We start from the raw sequence: 19,526 nt of genomic DNA on the forward strand, positions 1-19,526 counted from the left end.
CATCATCTCCGAAGAACAATCTGCATTTGTACCAGGCCGTCTTATTACTGACAACTTTATTTCTGCCTATGAGTGTCTGCATTATATGAAGACCAGGAAAGTGAAGGGAAATAAATTTTGTGCTTTGAAACTAGATATGATGAAGGCGTATGATAGGTTGGAGTGGTCATATTTGAGAGCTGTCATGCTGAAACTAGGGATCAGTACCCGCTTTACCGACACCGTTATGAGGTGTGTAACTTCTGTGTCGTTCTCAGTCATGTTTAATGGTGGGCGTTTGGATGAGTTCCGACCAACACGAGGTATTCGACAGGGTGATCCGATTTCTCCCTATTTATTTTTGCTGGCTGCGGAGGGACTCTCTTGTCTGCTCAAGACCTCTAACCCAGCTGAGAGCATTCATGGGATCACTGTCGCCCCAGGTGCACCGCAAGTTAACCATCTACTTTTTGCGGATGACAGTCTCTTATTTTTTGATGCCACTCCGGAGATGGGTATGAGGGTTGAATCTATTTTACAAAAATATTGTGCAGCGTCGGGTCAGCGTATAAACAAGGACAAATCCTCAATTTTTTTCAGCAAGGGATGCTCTGACATGATGAAGCAGGAGATCAAACAAACGTTGGATGTCCAGAATGAGAAGCTTTCAGGAAAGTACTTGGGCATGCCTTCTGATGTGGGCAGAACGAAGGAGGGCTCATTTAAGTATCTCAAGGATAGAATCTGGAAACAAGTTCAAGGATGGATGGAGAAAGCATTGTCTGTAGGTGGGAAGAAGGTTCTCATAAAATCTGTCGCTCAGGCAATTCCAACCTACTCTATGGCATGCTTCAAGCTTCCACGAGGGCTCTGTCAACATATTAATGGTCTGTTACGGAAATTCTGGTGGGGATCAAAGAAAGGAGAAAGAAGGACAGCATGGGTATCTTGGGATGTAATGTCACAACCTAAGTATATGGGAGGCATGGGATTCCGTGATATAGAGCTTTTTAACTTAGCGTTGTTGGCACGTCAAGCATGGCGTCTCCTACAAGAACCACTTTCCCTAAGTGCTCGGATCCTCAAGGCTGTGTATTACCCAGCGTGCTCGGTACTAGATGCTGAACTTGGTAAAAATCCATCGCAAGTGTGGCGATCTATAGTAGAAGGGAGAGACACCCTGAAACTCGGGCTTATCAAAAGGATTGGAACAGGAGATGGTACCCATATATGGCATGATAATTGGATCCCTCGCGATTTCAAATTGCGCCCGGTGTGTCCAAAGGCGCCTAACCCCCCACAGATGGTTTCGGAATTAATTGATCATGCCTCGGCTTCGTGGGACATTCAGTTACTTGAGGAGCATTTTTATGACATGGACAAGGCAGAAATCCTAAACATCCCTCTTAGCTCTAAGGTACAAGCAGACTTCTGGTCTTGGCACTATGATAAGAGGGGCCTTTTTAGTGTACGTTCGGCTTACAGGCTCCTGGCAGCCACAAAGGAGCAGCGGATTGATTGGCTTGAGGGCAACCCTGGACACTCAAATATTGGCGCGGACAGGCGCTCTTGGTCAAAATTGTGGGGCGCCACGATTCCATCAAAAATCAAAGTTTTTGCATGGCGACTTGCTAAAACGTCCATCCCCACAGGCGAAGTTCGAAAACACAGGAAGATGGCAGACTCGGCTGAATGCTCGATTTGTCATGCGGCTCTAGATACATGGCGTCATTCTCTCTTTGACTGCCGGCTTGCAAGGTGCGTCTGGGCGCTGGCCGACGAGGAGCTTACGGATGTGCTTATCTCTAATCGTACTGATGATGCAAAGGTTTGGATGTTGTGGTTAATTGACACACTACCGATAGCTGATCTTGCACGAGCACTAGTCACTATATGGGCGATCTGGTGGGCACGCCGACGAGCTATCCATGATGAGCAGTTCCAAAGTCCCATGAGCACTCATTTGTTCATTCAGAAATACTTAGAGGATCTGGAGCTGGCTTCTGCACTCAAAACTAATCAGCCCCAGGCCCTGCATGCAAAGGCGAGGGGTATGCATGCAAATTCCATAGGCATGCATGGAACGCATATGACAGAAACAGTTCCCACAGGCCCCTGCTGGCTGCAACCTGATGCTCACGAGTTCAAAATGAACGTGGATGCCGGCCTGGCTAGGAACGGCTCAAAGGGGGTTGCAGCGGTAATATGCAGGGACAAGAGTGGCAAATACATGGGCGCCTCAGCCGTCGTCTTTGAGGGGCTCGTCGACCCTGCGACACTTGAAGCCCAAGCGTGCAAGGAGGCTATGGATTTGGCTACAGATCTTCATCTCGACTCGTTGTGTATTGCTTCAGACTGCCTAGAAGTGGTGGCCAATATCACATCTGAGACCACCTGCCGGTACGCGACTATCTTACGAGAGATCAACTTTCAACGGAGTTTGTTCCGAGATGTTAAATTTATCCATGAGTATCGTCAGTTTAATGTTGAGGCCCATAACCTCGCCAAAGCGGCATCCTCTCTCTCTACCGGGCGCCATGTTTGGCTCTTAGATTTGCCCGAGATTATTTGTATTCCTATGAACATTTGCAATTAATAAAAGGGTGCCGTGTCTCAAAAAAAAAAATCAAGAAAGAAGTATAGTTTTCACCCCCAAATCCCTCTCAAAGTCTCCATAACCCCCTAAACTCAATTTTGGTCTGATTTACGCCCTAAAACTGTCAAATCCGGTTTAATCAAGCCCCGAGTGATTTCATGTCACATCTGAAGCGGTTTTGCTGGTGGTATTGTAATTAGGCGCATCTGACTTGGTGTTGACTTGGCGTGGTGTCGTAATTAGGCCATCACTTTATTTCTCCCCCGATTCAGTCCTCTCGCTCCCCTGCCTCCGACATGGCCGCCGCCGCCCAATCCACCGCCCACCGGCAACCTCCCCCAACCCCACCGACTACCGGCGACCTCCCCCACCCCCACCGCCCTCGCGCCTACCCTCTTCCCTTCCCCTCCCCTCCCTGCCCTGGGCAGCAGGCCAAACGGCGACCATGCCATTCCCGGCCGTAGCAACCCAGCAGCCCGAACGGCGTTCCCGGCTACATGCCCAGCAGGCCGAACGGCGACCGTGGCGTTTCCATCCCCAAGCACAGGTCTTTCACCCCTCCTCCTGATTCATTCCAAATTAATCGTGTGTTCATTCTGAATTCTGAACAATGGTGTGCTATACTACGTGCAGTTTGGAGAGCTCCCCCAAATGTGATTCGAGGACAAGCTCCTGTTGCTCCCATCTACATTTTATCCATCATGCAGGTGAGGGGTCTGGATAGAAAGATCAGGCGCAGGACGTGGTGGAGGGCGACAAGATCCATCAGTAGCTAGCCACACTCTAAGAGACAAAAGGAGATTTATGTAGTGTCAGAGAAATGAGAGAATTATGGAGTGTGTTGGCTGCCATTTTTTAGATGAGATAATGAGAGAATTATGGAGTATGTTGGCTGTCAAATGCTTGTTCTTATGTACTGTTTCAGAAATGCTTGTTAATCAAGAAAGTTTGAATTGTTCAGATATGTTCAGTACAGTTTGAGATGATCTTTTCTTTTTGAGAACTTTAGATATCTTCGGAAAGAATTTTCCTTCAGAAATGCAAGTATATTTTGAGAAGTTAAGATCTCTAGAAACCTGATAACACTATTCGAAATGTAAAACATATATCTTTATTTGAAATGTAGAGAAATGCATGCCCTATTTGAACTGTTCTGAAATGTACATGATGAAATGTACATGATCTCCAGAGACCTTACAACATATATCTTTTCCACAGGACCAACTCCCTTCCCCAGTTTCTTATCCCTTTTTTGCCTCCTAATTTCTCTTGCTACTTTCCTCACCTGCTCCGCTTCTGATTCTTCAGCAGAGCTGCACTCAGAGCCAGGTTCATAGTCCAAGTCACTCTCATGCTCACTCTCCTCATCTGCATTTTCCATAGGAGCTCTTCTTTCTATATTGACCCTCTTAGGTGCAGAAAGTGATTGTGTTTCAGTTGCAGCAGGTGGTCTTTCAATTGCAGTAGGTGGTTTTGTTTCACTTGCAGTAGCAGTTGTAGCAGCAAACAATTCTTCTGGTACTGTAGTTGTAGCAGCAAGCAGTGCTTCACTTCTAGCACTTTCCACTTCATTTACAGCTGACATATTATGCACAGAAGACCTTTTCCTCACTTGTAGCTTCTCAAGTCTGCTACTACCTTCATTATCTATTGCATTTGTATTAGCAGAAAACAAAGGCTCACTTCTCAAAACCTCTTCTTCAGTAGCACTAGCCATACGTGACAAGATCATTTCATCCACTTGCTCTGTTTGCACAGCCTGCACACTTATCAAAGGTAATCTGGTGCCTCTATGACTAGAACAAGGAGGGTGGCTGACCTGCTTCCATGGCGGATTCTGGCGGAGACGATTGCGACGGCGGCTGACAGCGGAGATGGAGGTCGACGGCAGACCCGACGACGACGACGAACTGGGCGGCGACGATTGCGATGGCGGCTGACAGCGGAGATGGAGGTCGACGGCGGACCCGACGACGACGGCGAACTGGGCGGCGACGCCGGCGTCTGCGATGGTGGCCAAGCCCTAGCGATGCCGCCGCTTGCTATCCATCCTTACTCTTCTTCCGCCCGCAAGGGGGTGAAGACACGACGGCGACGGGTGGACACGACGGCGACGCCGGCGTCTGCGACGACTCGCCCTAGCAATGCCGCCGATGGAGGTTCTCTCTCTTTTTCTTTCGTGTGCTAGGGGATGAAGACGATCAGCCCTTGTTATGAGCCTGCCTACTACCACCTCAGCGCCAGGTCATGTGCAAACCGCTTCAGATGTGCCATCAAACCACTCAGGGTATGATTAAACCGGTTTTGACAGTTTCAGGGTGTAAATCAGACCAAATTGGACTTTGGGGGGTTATGAAGACTTTGAGAGGGATTTGGGGGTGAAAACTATACTTCTTTCGCTGATCAACGCCAACGTTGCACGCCTGCGACTGCGCGGCTCACGGATCTTGGCCGGACAACATCGGTGCATGCGGGACGACGACGTTGGGGTGCATGCGCTGTGTGCGGATAAAGCGGCAGGTTTCCGCGGCTTCCCCGGCCGCCGTCCAGCAACGCATTACCGAGCGGGACACGGATGTTTGTCGTCGTCCTCCTTCCATGCGCCAGATGCATGGCCAATGAAACGCCACAGACAGGGGCGGTCCTGAGATTTTAGGGACCCGGGGCGAAACTAGAGCTCAGGGCCCTTACAACATGTTTGGTAGTTTAAGGGAAAGGGATTGGAAATTTATGAGAGGGAGTTGGCTGAGGAATTAGGTTTGGAAAGTGGCATGTTAGTCCCAGTCCCACGTTTGGTGGGGGGTGATATTATTTATGGGAATATAATTTCCATAAACAAAGAAAAGGAAGGGTAGGTTACGTGAGATGTGCTCCTATTTGGCGTTGCATCTGCAGATCAGGGAGTGGTTAGTGCTGGCCGGTTAGGGCATGTACAATGGTTGATAAGATAGTCTTATCTTAAGTCTTGCATGTGATTTATGGATGATAAAAAAATTGTCTACAATGGGTCATCTCTTAGCCTTATCTTTAATAACTAGCAATTCCTAAAAATGTGGTGAGACATATTGTGCTAAGATATCACCTCTTGTCTTCTTTTAAATAAGAGAAAACAAACATTTTCTTATGAGTTCTCTCTCCTCCACCTCATCATCTATCGTACATGGCACTCCTAAGATAGCACCATTGTACATGCCCTTAGTTTGGAGGAATTTTGTTGCAGGGGGTCGGCCACCAAATATGTAACGATGTGTTTTTAGACGTCTAATTCCCATTCCTCCGCTGAATTACTAGGGTCCCCCCGGGTAGAGATCGATGGGAGTTGGCCCTAATTCCCATTCCCCTTCCCTCGCTAATTCCCAATCCCTTGAACCAATCAACGGATTTTTAGTCTCACTAATCTTAAACTCCCATTCCCTACCCCCAACTCCCCCCAACCAAACACGTTGTTAGAGTATGTCATCAGGACCAATTTTTTTAGTGGTTTTCCCCCACTTTTAATTTGATCCGAGGATTCAATCTTGTGCTCGACAAATTATTTACTATGAGGTGGCAAAACTCGAAGGGCTATCAAATGATTCAAATCCAATGCATTTGAAGAAAAAAATTAATCATCTACGAAGAAAATGAAGGAATGGCTTCTTTTAGCCGGCGAGTGCTTGTCTCTCTACGTTCCAGAAAACATTGCAAAGAACGGACGCAATCAAATCAATTTAATAGGAAATCATTGATAAATTGCAATTAGCACAACAGGTAGGGACTCTTTGACAGATCCTATGTAATTGTTATTAGAATTAATGTATTCCCCTAAGCATCGCATCAAGGTATCTCAATTGGACGTGCCCTTAGAGTTTGAGAATTAATGCAAAGCTATAAAAATATGGCAGGTAGCAAAGTTATCAAGATGCTAAATCAACTTGATAAAATCATACTAATAATCACACTGAACTCACAAATGAGAAAGCCTAATCATATCATCTATCCCTACCAACGGCCAATCAATCGATTATCAATCGCTATGCATGGGAACAACGATCACGCAAAATTGATTATCGTTCATATTTTTCTACTACTAATTATATCATAGCAAAAGCAAAATAGCTAGGGCATACATATCTTCTTCTCTAGAATCCGTTTCTCGGCTTGGTGATAATCTTGCGATCAAGGTGCCTATAGACGAGGAGGTGATGTGATTATCGAGCAGGCGAGAGGGTGCGGCGTGACCCGCGAGACGAACAGGCAAAAAAGCATCCGCGGCAGCCGCCGCGGCCGACGCAACGCCTTGCCTCATGCATGCGTGAAGCCGCAACCCCGTAACTGATGCATCTATCGTGGAAGGTTGACTCAATCCACGATCGCTAATATTGTGGTGCGTTATTAGCCGGACTCTCTCTTCGTACGCAGTAACTTGGGCCAGAATGGCAGTACGTTTTTTTCAGTCCACGCAGCAGCTGGCCCTAAGCACACATCCCTTGGTGGGGTCCCTCCATTCGGGGGGCCCGGGGCGGCCGCCCCCCCTCCTCAGGGCCGGGCCTGGCCACAAATTCTTCCGGCGAGCCTTATCTTCTCTCGGTCCGTATACGTCGCACTCGCACGCCTGCGTACGCGCCCTGTTAAAGGCGCCGTGTGCAAGCGTGCTGCAGACTTGTGGGACGAACGCTCTGCTACCGCTCATGGCTTCTCCTCAGCTCGACTCTACCCTAGTCCTCTGTCTCGTCTTCGTGGTGTCTTGCTTGGCCTTTGTCGTTAGAGGTTTCAGAACTAGCGGCAAGGATGGCTCCACTCGTGCAGCACCGCGTTCGCCTCCGGCGCTGCCCATCATCGGCATGTAAACTCAAGTGTTGCTGTTTAGGCCGTGATCAACCTCACCGGTAGTGCTCTGTTTATATAGCTTGAATGACAACATCAGTTACAAATGAATAGATCATGGATAATCAAGAGAGGACTCTTGTCCTTCTATATTCTAGCACTAAGTACTAATTACCCAACGTTACTTCATGCTAATGGCAGCACTAACTCATACTTGTTATCTTAACATCCCCCCTCGATCGAAAAGCGGGGAGCACATTGAGATCGCTTCTGAACCTTTCAAACTGCTGAGTCATCAATGGTTTCGTTAGTATATCTGCGAGTTGATCATGAGTTGAGATATGTCGAATTTCAAGTGCCCTTTTTGCAAATCTTTCACGTACGAAATGATAATCAATCTCGATATGCTTTGTGCGAGCATGAAAAACTGGATTCATGGAGAGATACATCGCGCCAATATTATCACACCACAAAGACGGCAGCCTGCTCTCTGGAATACCAAGCTCTCCAAGTAACGCTTGTATCCACATGAGCTCTGCTGTTGCATTTGCTACAGACTTGTACTCGGCCTCCGTACTTGAACGAGAAACAGTAGGCTGCTTCCGAGAATTCCATGCTACTAGATTACCACCAAGGAAAACGGCATGACCACCGGTGGATCGTCGGTCATCTGGGCACCCGGCCCAGTCAGCGTCAGAGAAGGCACTGAGCATCATGGATGGAGAACGCCGGAGTAGGAGTCCATATGACGATGTTCCCTGAAGATACCGTAGGATCCGTTTCACGGCTGTCCAATGAGCTTCAGTCGGCGAGTGTAAGAACTGGCAGACCTTATTTACGCTATACGAGATATCAGGCCTCGTCAGTGTAAGGTATTGAAGTGCACCAACCACACTGCGATAGCGTGTGGCCTTAGTTGAAGACAAGGGTGTTCCAGACTGTTTGGATAGCTTCTCCATTGTTGCCATCGGTGTAATGCATGACTTTGAGTTTGCCATGTCGGCCTTCTTTAGAAGATCTAGTATATACTTGCGCTGGCAAAGAGCAAGACCACCTTCAACATTCTGAACTTCAATGCCAAGGAAGTAGCTCAGTACTCCAAGATCCTTGATGGCAAAATCATGACGAAGCTGACTCAGCAAACAACCAATGGCTGCATCACATGAACTGATGATAATAATATCATCAACATATATGAGGAAATACATGTGGAGCCCCCCTTTCTGAAATATGAATAGAGAGACATCAGCTGCTGATGCGCGGAAGCCTAGATCAAGAAGATGAGAGCTTAGGCGGGAAAACCACGCACGTGGTGCCTGTTTCAAGCCATAAAGAGATTTCTTTAGTTTTCATAGATGGCGAGGGAACTGTTGATCGATGTAGCCTGGCGGTTGATACATGTACACGTCTTCAGTCAACACCCCATGCAAGAATGCATTCTGAACATCAAGTTGTCGCATACTCCACTGATGAGTGGCTGCAAGAGACAATAGAACACGAATTGTAGTGGGCTTGACGACTGGACTGAAAGTATCATCATAATCAATTCCTTGGCGTTGTTTGAATCCTTTAGCAACTAGACGAGCTTTGTACCGATCAACAGAGCCATCAGCCTTGTGTTTGATCTTAAAAACCCATTTACTATCAATTATATTGAGTCCTGGACGAAATGGAACCAAACTCTAGGTATCATTCCGATGCAAGGCGGCGATCTCGTCATCCATTGCAGCCTTCCAAGATGGATGTCGTGCAGCTTCAGTGTAGTTGGTAGGCCCGACGGGGTCCTCTGAAGATGCCGTGCACATATACGTAATGGTGCCATCAGTGCGGATGTACGGCTTGACAATGCCAGACTGAGACCGAGTGTGCGGCCGCATCTGTGTCAGTACAGGAGGCGCCGGGGCCGCTGAATCAGCTACCGCGGAAGAACCTGAGCTCGAGGTGGCAGGAGAATCTGAGCCAGAAGACGACCCATATGTGTCGGAGTTGGCCACTGCAGAGCCAAGTGTTGTCTGTTGAGAAACCGTGGTTGTCTCATGATCCATGCTATGAGGCGCAGATGACGTCGATTCCGAATCAGCAGCAGAATCTGCATGAGCATCAAAAGAAATAGACTACACATTGGCCATTAGATCATTAGAACTATTAGTACTTCCGCTTGGGGCTGGAACATGGGCTGGTGAATGTGTGGTGTGGGGCAAAAGTTGGACGTATGGGAGTGTTGATGAATTGGCAGGTGCAAGCCTAGCTTCGAACATACGAGCAAATGGAAAAACCGCTTCATCAAAAACCACATCACGAGAAATATATATGCGTCCAGTACTAGCATCGAGACACTTATATCCCTTGTGGTGTGAACTATAGCCAACAAAGATGCATTCTTTGGATCAGAAAGCCAGTTTTCTAGAATTGTAGGGGCGAAGATGTGGCCAACATGCACAACCAAATGTTTCAACATGGTGTAGTCGGGTTTAGTGCCAAAAAGACGCTCCATGGGAGACGCATTATCTATGACACGTGTTGGTAGACGATTAATAAGAAAGGTAGCTGTGAGGAACGCCTCATCCCAAAAGCGAACAGGCATGGAAGCATGAGCAAGAAGAGCGAGTCCAGTTTGCACAATATGCCGGTGTTTGCGTTCAGCTGCGCCGTTCTGCTAATGGGTATATGGACATGAAACATGGTGTGCAATGCCTTGAGCTTGAAGATATTTATGCAAACGTTGATATTCGCCACCCCAATCAGATTGAATGCATTGAATTTTCCTGTTAACAAGGCGTTCAACATGGGCTTGAAAACGAATGAAAACTGCCTCAACATCAGATTTAGCATGCAACAAATAGATCCAAGTGAATTTGCTAAATGCATCGATAAAAGAGACATAATATTTATAACCACCAACTGAAATAGTAGCATGCCCCCATACATCGGAATATATGAGTTCCAAAGGAAATTTTGCGGAAAAACTAGATGAACCATACGGAAGTTGGTGACTTTTTGCCTGTTGGCATGCATCACAAACAGATGCATCATGATTCCGACTGTACGGAAGTTTATTCAAACTAAGAATTGACTGAACGACTTGGGACGACGGGTGACCAAGGCGATGATGCCATTGTTTTTTATTGACCGACGCAAGCATGGCAGCCTTGACATGGTGGAGGGTGGATGGCGGAATGGGGTAGAGGCCGGCTCTACATCTGCCTTGGAGCAGGCTTGTCTTCGATGCTTGATCCTTAATGACAAAAAAATCAGGATGAAATTCAACGAACACATCATTGTCTTTGGTCAGTTTATGGATGGAGATGAGATTCTTTTTTATGTGGGAAACATGAAGTATGTTTCGAAGAACAAGAGGTTTAGCAGCGGAAGTATTAATAGAACTTTGACCAAAATGTTCGATGTGCAAACCTGCTCCGTTGCCAACTTGGACAGTGTCATTGCCGTTGTAGCGCTCACGGAAGAAGAGGCGATCCAAGTCGCTGGTGATATGGTCCGTTGCGCCCGTGTCCGAGTACCAGTTAGGATCAACCTGGTAGCCAGCGCTAGTTCCGACGATATTCGCCGAGTGCTGCTCCTCGTCGCCATGGAAGGAGGAGTCAAAGCGCTTGCGGCACTTTAGGGCAACATGCCCTTTTATGCCACACAGCTGGCATGTGGGGCGCTGACCCCCACCATTTTCGTTGTTGCCACCATAGCCACGACCTCCGCTACGACCATTTCTGCCATTGCTGCGGCCTCGACCGCCACCATAATTTCCACGGCCTTGTACACCTTGGTTGCTGCGTCCCTGGTTTTTGGCTAAGAAGTTGGCGGAGTGGTTGGAGCCGACACCGGCGTAGCTAGACGAGGAGCTCGAGCCAAGCTGGAGGTCGGAGCTGTACTGCTCATGACGATGCTCATGGCCAAGAAGAGCAGCGTAGACATCATCAAGAGTCAGATTAGGCTTCACATTCAGTGAGTCCACGAGGGACTCGTACTCCACTCTGAGGCCTGACAGCATGTAAGAAACTATCTGATCAGCATGAAGGGCCTGTCCAATGGACGCAAGTGTATCAGCCAAGGTCTTCTTCATCTTGAAGTAGTCTGTGCCCGTCATGTCGCGTCTCTTCGGAGCAGCCAGTTGTGCGCGTATCTGAACAAGGCGAGCACGGGAGCGCGATGCAAACATCCGCTCTAGCAGCCCCCACGCCTCGGCCGCCGAGGTCGCAGCCATGACATATGGCAAGATGTCCTCACTGACGGTAGCGAGGATGCCGCCGAGGATCGTCTGGTCCTTGCGGTACCAGATTGTGTACTCCGGATTTTCCACCTGAGTGGTGGTGCGGCCTTCACCTGTGCCCGTGGTCTGTTCCACGGTCGGAGCAGGGGCCATCTCTCCGCCGGATGCGATGCCGAGGAGATTGTAGGTGCGCAGAAACGTGAGGAACTGCGCCTTCCACATGAGATGGTTGTCGCGAGAGAGACGCACGGTGACGACGGTGGTGGCTGCTGGCACGGAAGCCATGAGAGAGGAGGAAGAAGTCAACATTGGTCAGATGGCGTCTGATACCATGTAAACTCAAGTGTTGCTGTTTAGGCCGTGATCAACCTCACCGGTAGTGCTCTGTTTATATAGCTTGAATGACAACATCAGTTACAAATGAATAGATCATGGATAATCAAGAGAGGACTCTTGTCCTTCTATATTCTAGAACTAAGTACTAATTACCCAACATTACTTCATGCTAATGGCAGCACTAACTCATACTTGTTATCTTAACACGGCAACCTGCACCAGCTCGGCACTGGCCACCTCCACCGGAGGCTGCAGGCGCTGGCCAGGTGCTACGGCCCGCTCTTCCTCCTCTGCCTCGGCTCGGTGCCCACCCTCGTGGTCTCCTCGGCCTCCCTGGCCGACGCCGTGCTCAGGACCTAGGACCACGTTTTCTGCAATCGGCCGCAGCAGCACACGGCCTGCGGCACGCTCTACCGCTGCAGGTACACCGCCTTCAGCCCCTACGGCGAGCGGTGGCGTCAAAACCGCCGCATCGCCGTCGTGCACCTATTCAGCGCCAAGCGTGTGGACTCCTTCCGCACGCTCCGGGAGGAGGAGGTCGCGCGCTTCGTGGGATGGATCCATGCAGTGAATGGCGCCCAAGAGAACTGCAGCGAGCGCCGGGGAGTCAACGTGACCGAGCTCATACTAAGCTTAACCAACACCGTCATCTCGAGGGCGGCGTTCGGGAACAAGCTCGGAGGAGTGGAACCAGGGATGCTCCGGGATATGAGGCCAACTCCACCGTGCGACCCTATCCTGTCCAACCCCGTCCGTTTGGAGTAAAACGGACAAACCGGACGGCCCAGCGCGCGGCAACAAACGGACTTTTGTCCGTTTTGTGTCCGCTTTCGACCCATCCGCGGCCTAAGTTTGCGTCGCTTTTGGGGCGAAACGGACAACGCGCGGACGGGCGGGACGCGCGCGCTTGTCTGCCCCTGACCCGCATGTCGGTGAAACAAAGCACCCCCCCGCCCCTTTGGCGCCATTCCCCCCAAACCTTCCCACGTCCCGCCCGTCCCACTCCCTCCCCCGTCCATGGCCGATGCCCAGCCGAACTCCGGTGGGCTGGCCGCCGACCCGCCCGGAATGGCCAAGAAGAAGAAGGGCAAGGCGCCAAGGAAGCCGCGGTCGGAGTGCACGCCAGAGGAGATCGTCAAGTTGGACGCGGAATCGGCGAAGAGGAGGAGCCGGAGGGCGGTCGCCAAGACCAACGTAGCCGCGACCAAGAGAGCCGCCGAGCATGCTGCAATTGAGGCCGTGTGGCACAAGGCCGAGGTCGAGGAGAAGGAGGCCATCGTCAGCAAAGCGCACGTCCTTCTCATGGCTGGCGTTTGTCGTCCGCCCGGTTTCTTTGGAGGGGCCGTCGGTCCGGCGAGCACAGGGTCGTCGGTCGCCCGGCCTCCGCACTGCCAGTCGCCGACGTCGCGGACCACGCCCTTGTCGCCTGGCTTTCCTCCGCCAAGGCACGACGGCCAGACCCGTTTTGGGGGGGCGCCGGACATGAGCGTGATCGTGCCGTCCACACCACGCCCCTCGGCCATCATCGACCTCAACGTCACCCCTGGGTCCAGCAGCGGCGGCTGGCCGTCCGTCGAGATGCAAAGAAAGCAAGCACGATCGCTGTTTACCGGCACCATGTCGTCCCCCCGCGTCTTGTTCGACGGAATGCCTGCACCAACAGCACCGGTCGACGACCCCTACTACGACCAGTTCATGGAGGAAGTGATCTACGAGGGTGGTCACGTCCCTGTCTACGACCCCGAGGAGACCCAAAGTCAGGATGGCCGCGGCCAGTTCACTGCCGATGAAGAGGGCGACGACCGTGCTGACTACGACCATGGTGACTCGTGGCATGAAGACGATGACATCTATGTCGAAGGTGATGGTGATGAAGAAGAAAGCAATGACATTGACATTAGTGGCGAGCCATTGTTCATCGACGAGCTGACACAAAGAGCGGAAGCACAAAAGAAGAGGAAGAGCATTCGCACGGGTTCATACACACAAGATGAAGACAAGTTGATTTGCCAAACTTGGATGGAGATTAGCCAAGATCCGAGGACCGGTGCTCAACAAAATGGTATTGTTTTTTGGACGAGAGTCCACAAAACATTCCATGAAAGGAAGTTGTTTGAGCCCTACCAATTTGAAAGCAACCGCGGCGTCGGCTCGATTCAAAAAAGATGGTTGTTCATCCAACAAGAGTGCAACAAGTATCAAGATGCATTTGAGAGCGTGCAAGCACGGCCCGTGAGTCGTACCGGCGTTGGGGACATGGTATGCTCTCCTTCCTTGCCCTTTCCTTGCTACGACCATGAGACTCCGGCCTTGTACATGTTTGCATGTTCACTTTGTTGTTGATTACATGGTGTAGGCATTTCAATCTTTGGAGGCATTCAAGGCCCGACACAATGACAAGCCGTTCACTCTTACGCATTGTTGGACTATGATCAACAATTGCCCTAAGTTCAAGGACCAATACCGCGAACTCCAAAGGAAGAGAGGCCTGAAGACGGCCAAGTTCGCCGGAGGTGGAGATGGCGATGCGTTGAAGAGGCAGAGGGGCAAGACCAACTCCAAGGTTGACGACATTCGTAATGCCTCATCCATGGCATTGCATGACACTTTGCATGGCATGATGTCGCAAAAGGATGTGAGGGACAAGAAGAAGCAGCAAAGCAAGGACGAGCAAATGAAGAAATACCTAGAGCTTCAAACGAAGAAGCTTGAGATGGAGGAGGCGTCCAATAGAGGGAAGATCGACATGGAGGAGGCGGCCCGGCAAAGACAGCTCGACATTGAGGCCGACAACGTCAAGGCCAGTCAAAGGCAGCTCGACATCAAGGCCACCAATGCCGCCACCAAAGCGAAGGAGGTGACCCTGGCGATCATGAGCGTGGACTTTTCGAAGATGAGCGAGAAGACGAGGGCCTGGTTCGAGGCCAGGCAGAAGGATATGCTCGACGCCGACGGCCTGAACTAGGAGATTGGCATGGTTGCCGCCCGCCCCGCTGGCCGTGTGCCGGCGAGAAAAATATTCATTTCGAAGGCCGGCTGTGTTGCCGACCGTTGGCTGTGTTGCCGGCAAGGACAACCATACATTTTGGAGGTTGGCTGTGTTACCGGCCGCTGGCTGATGCCGGCGATGGACGTGTAGGCCGCTGGCTTTGTAGCTGGCGTGCGTGATGAACTGGGGCCGTAGGGCTTGGCATTTGAAACATTTCTCTTTTTTTAAAGACGCAGACAGGATGGGGTAAAGGATGCGGCCGCACGCTGGGCGCACGGCCACCGCATCCCAGGACAGGCCCGGACATGACCCCATCCCCCTGCCCAAACGGACAGAATCCGGACAAAACAGACATCCGTTTGGGGTCACGCGGTGGAGTTGGCCTGATGGGAGAGATCAGCGATTTGCTCGGTACCATCGCCATGAGCGACGTGTTTCTGCGACTCCGTTGGGTGGACTGGGCAACAGGGCTCGACGCGAGGGTGAAGAAGGCGACGGCTAAGCTCGATAACATTCTCGAGAAGGCGGTCCAGGAGCACAAGAGAAGCAAAGGAGACGACGGCGGCGAGGCTGGTGACCTCCTGGACGACTTGCTCTCGGTCGTCAAGGATGGTGATCAGGGGTTCAAGCTGGACCGGACTGATGTCAAGGCAATCACCTCAGTAAGACCTAAGTCGATCAACAACATGTTTAATTACCCCTCAAGGTTTTTCCATCTTAACCTCTCTCCCCTGAGGCGGCGGCGCCGCGCCGCCCTCGGGGAGTCCCCGTCCACACCGCCCTCAGCCCTACCCCTCCATCGCCTCCCACTACCGCCGCAGTTGTTAAGGACGTCGCGGGGCGAAGCCCCTGTGGTGAGGTGGCGCAGTCCTCGGCCGATGGTAAAGCGTGGGGGCAGCAGCGTCCATGCATCTCCCTCCTCCTCCAATGGCAGTGTGCAGCGGGTTGGCGTTGGCCAGGAGATCTCTGGCGGATGAGATTTTGGCTGCGATGAGATCTGATCTGGGCCCGAGGGGTTTAGATTGAGATCCATTGCGACTGCGCCTCGTCTCGACAACGGCAAGAGGAGATCCCCCCTGGGTAATCTTCGTGGCACGAGGACGTCCGGGTCTCTTGGGCCGGGCATGGTGGTGGTGGCTGCCTTCTCCACCGAAGGCGGTTGGCCAGGCTGGTAGTGACGGATCTTGGATCCCACTATTAGCACCGGCGGCGAGTTGGGGAGACATAAATGGCCGTCGGTGAAAACTAAGTCGACACCGGTCATGGCGGGCGATGGCGGCGTCTACGTCGTTACCTTGATGAAGGCATCGTCAAGCAACTATCGTCAACCTGCTCGTGCCGCTCGGGGAGAAATCCTAAGATCACCGGATCGAATGATGGCGGCGCTGCGGTGTCGTGTTCCCTATTGGGGGCATCATTTGTGGAGCGGCGCCGGATGCAAGAGGCGTGAGGTGGTGTGGCGTGCCTTCTCTCGCGTCGACGAAGGCAGGTCTCGGCGGCATGGACCAGCGGGGTCTCACCGGTGGGCGTGTGATGATGGACGAGCGCAGGATGGTGGCGTTGTCTAGTGTCGTGGTGACGTCGACGGCAGCTAGACCGAGCAAGGTAGATGCAGCAGTACATTACTGAAGATGGATTGGTGGCAGGTGGCTGCGGGGGCCTCGTACCTGGCAGACGCCTGGTTGAGGCGTGCGCTGGACTGGTGGTTGCCCCATACCCGGCAGGCGTCTTGGTTGGGACCTCAGGTCTTAGATGTTAGGTTTGGCTGCGAGGTCTGTTTGGTATTAGGCCCAGACTATCAGCATCCCTACATCAACTGGATAGGAGTAGCTCTGCCTAGACAGTGGCTTTAGTCTTACTGTTGTATGACTTTGTAAGGTCTTATGTAAATAATTAATAAAGTGGCTGCATGCATCGTCCAGATGCAGAGGCCGAGAGTCCTCCTTCTTTTCTAAAAAAAATTACCCTTCAAAAAAAAAATAGCATGTTTAATTACCTTAATTACCTGCTAGGAGGGTACCACTAGCATATTGTTAAGTGTTAACCCGCCTCTCTTAATTATGGCAGGACATGTTCCTGGCAGGAACAAACACGACTTCTAAGATGATAGAATGGACCATGGCCGAGCTCGTCAATAACCCAAGAGAAATGGAGAAGGTGCAGCAAGAGGTGAGACGGGTTGTCTTGTCGGTGCACGAGCACGAGTCATGGAGGAGGATGTGGAGAAAATGAGCCTCCTTAAGGCGGCCATGAAAGAAGCACTGCGGCTGCACGCGACGGTGCCGCTCCTCATCCCGCAAGAGTCGATCAAGGACACTTGGCTCCACGGCTACTACATCCCGGCAAAGACTCGGGTCATCGTCAACGCATGGGCGATTGGGAGAGACGGCAAGACATGGGAGCACGCCGAGGAGTTTCGGCGGAGAGGTTCATGTGCGAGAACATCGACTATGGCGGTAGGGACACCCGGTTCATACCTTTCGGTGCCGGAAGGAAGGGATGCGACCAGCGTTTTGATTTTCGTTTTGTGATTTTTCTCGCCCTAGGCCGAGATGGCCGAATTTCGGTCGTTTTTAAAAATTTCGGCCGAAATTTGACCAAATTTTGACTGAAATTTGATTAAAATTTGACCAAAATTTCTCAAATTTGACCAATTTCGGCGGAAGATAGATTTCGCCCTAGGCCGAGATGGCCGAAATTCGGCCGAAATCCATTTTTTACGGCCGAAATTCAAAACCCTGGATGCGACTCGCTTGGCCGAGCTAATGCTAGCAAACATGATGTACCATTTTGACTGGGAGTTGCCGGATGGGCAGGACCCTGAGTAGTTTGAGGTCATAGAGTCCAACGGGATCTCTCCCGGCCTTAAGTCTGCCTTGATCCTTACCCCGAAACCACTGTAATACCGTTGGAATAGGTGCTTTGTCCCTGCATGGCCACTTTTCTCACTTAATTTATTGGCTTAGCTCACTTTACCTTTCAAATATTTTGGACCGAGATAACCTTCTATGGCCTTCCTTGTTGGCTTCGGTCCCAACAGTTGTAGACTTGCTGCAGTGAAAACGTTGTTGTACCGATTGCGATGAAGGTTAGCTGTGTGACAATGTTGTTGTGAAAGCGGGTGTGAGTGGGTGAAAAGGCTAAAATGTTCCTAGAGATCTAATATCTGTTGAGCAATAAAACATGTGATCGTATCTGGGTGTCTCCCGGGAGGTGTCTTGGGGAAAAGGTTGCTCCCCATCCATTCATCATGTATATAAGTGAGTCTCCCACGTTACAATGAAACGAAAGAAACATTTGGACTCTTTGTTTGTCTACTTTTATTTCGCTCTATAAATCGTTATCAGCATGCTCATAACCGAGAGCGACTTGGCCGCACAGAAAAGAAAAGATAGAATGGCCTCCACGGCAGTTCCATCCAGCGCACGGGCAGGACCCTGAGTCGTTCGATGTCATCGAGTCCAACGGGCTTTCTCGTGTCCTTAAGTTTGCTTTGATCCTTACCACGAAACCACTATAATATCTGTTCGCATAGGTGTTTCGTTACTGCTTTGCCATTGCCACTTTGCTCACTTAATCTATTGGCTTAGCTCACTTTACCTTTCAAATATTTTGGACTGAGATAACCTTCTATGGCCTTCCTTGTTGGCTTTGGTAGAAACAATTGTAGACTTGCTACGGTGAAAACGTTGTTGTGCCGAGGAAGCGGTTGTGATGAAGGCTAGTTTTTTTTTTTGCGGATGTGATGAAGGTTAGTTGTGTGGCAATGTTGCTGTGAAAACGAGTGTGAGTGGGTGAGGAGTGCTGAGATCATTGCGGTTTGCTGACTAATCATTTGTTTTGACTCTGATTTAATTATAAATGATTGAGTTGTAAGTAGATTGCTTGTTATTGTGTCAACTGGACTATAAGTAACCAGTTTAACAAACAAAAAGGTTTGTTTTACAATCTTTCGAGTATTGACGAGGAAATTGTTATGCATTTATTTAATATAAGCAAAAGCATAAAAACATTTTTTTAGAAATAGTTGCAAGTCTATACATTTATCTATACCTACTAATAAAGCAAGGTGTGTTTTGTTGAAATTTACGTTTTCTAAAATAATTTGTACTTAGACACATAGAGTTGTTTCCTGCTGGTAAATAGTAAAGGGAGCCCAGCCTAGTGGTTCTCTCGTCACGCCGTCGACCTCCTGAGTTCCGACTCTCCATTTCGTTTGGACACTTCCATTTTTCGTGTTCTCTTTTTCAGCAGTTATTAGGCTGGCCCGCCATGCGTCTCTTGCGAGTGCCAGCAGCCCTAACGGGTGCTTCAAGCGCTGAATAGGAGCTCCCTATCCTGCCATTAGCAAGGCTAGCACATATGCCCGTGTGTCGCAAAGGGAGAGATATTTTCTGCAAGAAGCAACGGAGGAGTCCAATAAACACGATCTCCACGGCGGTGGGGTGGCCGAGCTAGGAGTTGTGGTCTTCTCGCGGGTCATGTTTGGCCTGCGAGATCTTGATAGCGGTCGGGGCAGCATGACGGCGACCACCCAACTCGTGCTTTTCCTTCCTTTGGGTCCACCTCCGTGTCGGGGTTGTCGCTGCCTCCACATT

General features: G+C 50.4%; 1 pseudogene; it reads left to right on the forward strand.

Annotated features, from left to right (window-relative positions):
- Positions 1 to 7,245: 7,245 nt before the first annotated feature.
- On the forward strand, positions 7,246 to 17,831 carry LOC123096121 (cytochrome P450 71A1-like; annotated as a pseudogene).
- The last annotated feature ends 1,695 nt before the right edge of the window (positions 17,832 to 19,526 follow it).

The sequence above is a fragment of the Triticum aestivum genome, chromosome 1B (assembly GCF_018294505.1).
Source record: "Triticum aestivum cultivar Chinese Spring chromosome 1B, IWGSC CS RefSeq v2.1, whole genome shotgun sequence".
NCBI classification, from domain to species: Eukaryota; Viridiplantae; Streptophyta; class Magnoliopsida; order Poales; family Poaceae; genus Triticum; species Triticum aestivum.